Source organism: Galeopterus variegatus, unplaced genomic scaffold, assembly GCF_000696425.1.
Source record: "Galeopterus variegatus unplaced genomic scaffold, G_variegatus-3.0.2 Scaffold13713, whole genome shotgun sequence".
NCBI lineage: Eukaryota > Metazoa > Chordata > Mammalia > Dermoptera > Cynocephalidae > Galeopterus > Galeopterus variegatus.
The window spans coordinates 30,149-32,411 of NW_007739824.1; the positions used below are offsets into that span (position 1 = coordinate 30,149).

A 2,263-nucleotide genomic window follows, 5' to 3' on the forward strand; every position below is an offset into this window, starting at 1 on the left:
AAAAAAAATATTTATATTTGGCTCTGTCATATAATCAGACACACATCTGGGAAGAGACAGAGCCCCAGTATGCAGTGTGAGGGCCCACATAACACCCTGCAGTGCATACAGGTATGAGTGGCGTGCTGCACGCTGAGCACCTGAATGCAGACCAAAGGGAGATGACTGCTCATATGTACACCTGCATGCATGCAGCGCACCTCTCCTGGCTCACCCCTGTGATAGGAGGTCTAGCTTGCTTAAGCACAGAGGAACAAGCTTTAAGTTATCAGGATTCAGAAAATTACACTCTTCTCATTTGACAGCATTAAATCCCTTTTAATTTATTTTTTTGTCCTCCTCTGAAGCTGACACAATTTATTTTAAAATAAAAGAGGGAGTCATAATTCTTTTATTATTAGAATGGCACCTGGGCCGAGCCCGTGGCGCACTCGGGAGAGTGCGGCGCTGGGAGCGCAGCAGCACTCTTGCTGCGGGTTCGGATCCTATATAGGGATGACTGGTGTGCTCACAGAGCTCACTAGCTGAGCGCAGTGCGGCCAGTCTCAAAAAGGAAAAAAAAAAAAAAAAAGAATGGCACCTAATCTCTTCTACTCATTTATTCAATTGGCATTTATTTACTAAGTACTTATGATTCTGAGGCGAATATGAAATGAAAAACGGTATGATCTCTGACTTCACGGACTTTTCAGCCATGTAGGGAGCCCAAATGGTGATGACACACATCACCACAGTATTTTCAAACTCCTAAAAATTATTTATTTTTATTTTTTTTGTATCTTTTTATTTTAAAATTTTAAAATAACTCACAACACAGGTGAGAAGTTAACTTAAATACACAAAACAAACAATACTATAATTAAATTTAAAATTGCCTCACACAATTGGTCATAGTAGTTCCCAAAAGTGAGAAACATGTATTAAAATATTTAAGGAAAATTAGATAATATTTGAGTTGGATTCTGAAATTAGATATATCAAAGGGAAATAAGGCAATCTAGATTATACTAACAGGCATTAACAAAAGCAGGAATTTATTTGGCATGTAGAGGAGTAAAAAGAAAACCAAACTGCCAGAAGTGGAACTTTCATTTATTAATAATAAATATCAGACTGGTCCGATGGTAGTAGGTTACTACAACTTATTAACATTAGTGTCATTAAAGCTGGTATACAACCCCCCACTGCTAAATTTGACTGGCTGTAAATAATAATAATAATAATAATAAACATGAGGTGATGGCAAGGGTGAGCTTGCATCCATGATAGTAACGGGGCAACATTTTACTGTAGGTTCTTGAGAATGGCTATGACATTATAGAAAATTATCATATTCAAGAATATTAACTTGATGACATATATTCCAGTTGATGTGGAAGAAATAAAATTTGAAGTCAAGGAGAAGGGTTACTGCAGTGGTCTAGGTCCTAGGTGACAAAGGGCACAGTCTACCATGAAAACATTGGATGAGGGAATATTTTGAAGGAAAAATAATGACATGGTGGACCTAGCAACAGATTGGACAAAGACAACTGATGAAGAGTCAAATAATCACAATGTTTCTGGGTTGGAATATGGTGACACTGGTCCATGCATTCCTTCGCTCTACAATTACACAAGCTAATGGGATTCATCCCATCACATTTTCCCAGGGCTTTTGTCAACCACTGTAATCAGACAGAATTTTCATGGAAAACTCACAAGTAATGAAAAACTGTCAAACTACTGCAACAGGACTACAAGATCACAGCAGCAATACTTACAAATACTTTTAAACTGGGAGATAGTCAAAGGCCACACCCACTATAAATTTTAAATGCAAGACACTTTATTGGAAGACGTACCCCTTCTCCCTCTCTTTGTCCTGGGTCTAGGATAGAGACCATGGTTCGGATCTATGTTTGTCCATCTCTGGCCGAAGGGCTGGGTCACAGCCAAATGACTCTGGGCCAAATGTTGGCAGTCGATGGCTGTGAGATGCTTCTGCTTAAACTGTCTCACTGTTTTGTACCAACAGGCAGAAGAAATGGGACACTCATTAGTTATCACCAATTGTACACGCTAGCCAGCAAATCATACTTTATTTTTAGGAATATAGTAACTGATGACTGCTTTTGTGGATAACCCCAGTTAGCCCTTTCTGTCTTTTCTATATATCTACTGACTTTGAGTCATTTCATAGTTTCTTAGTATCTCTTCTTTAGAATTTAAGAAAGAATGTCTTTTTTTTTTTTAAAGATGACCGGTAAGGGGATCTTAATCC

General features: G+C 38.2%; 1 protein-coding gene across 1 annotated transcript in view; it reads right to left on the reverse strand.

Moving 5' to 3' along the window:
* LOC103581700 (F-box only protein 18-like) overlaps window positions 1-1,982 on the reverse strand; it is a 26,873-nt gene extending 24,891 nt beyond the window's left edge. Inside the window, 1 exon segment of the mRNA XM_008563471.1 lies at window positions 1,845-1,982. The gene's annotated coding sequence lies outside the window, so the exon portion shown is untranslated.
* Between the last annotated feature and the right edge of the window lie 281 nt (window positions 1,983-2,263).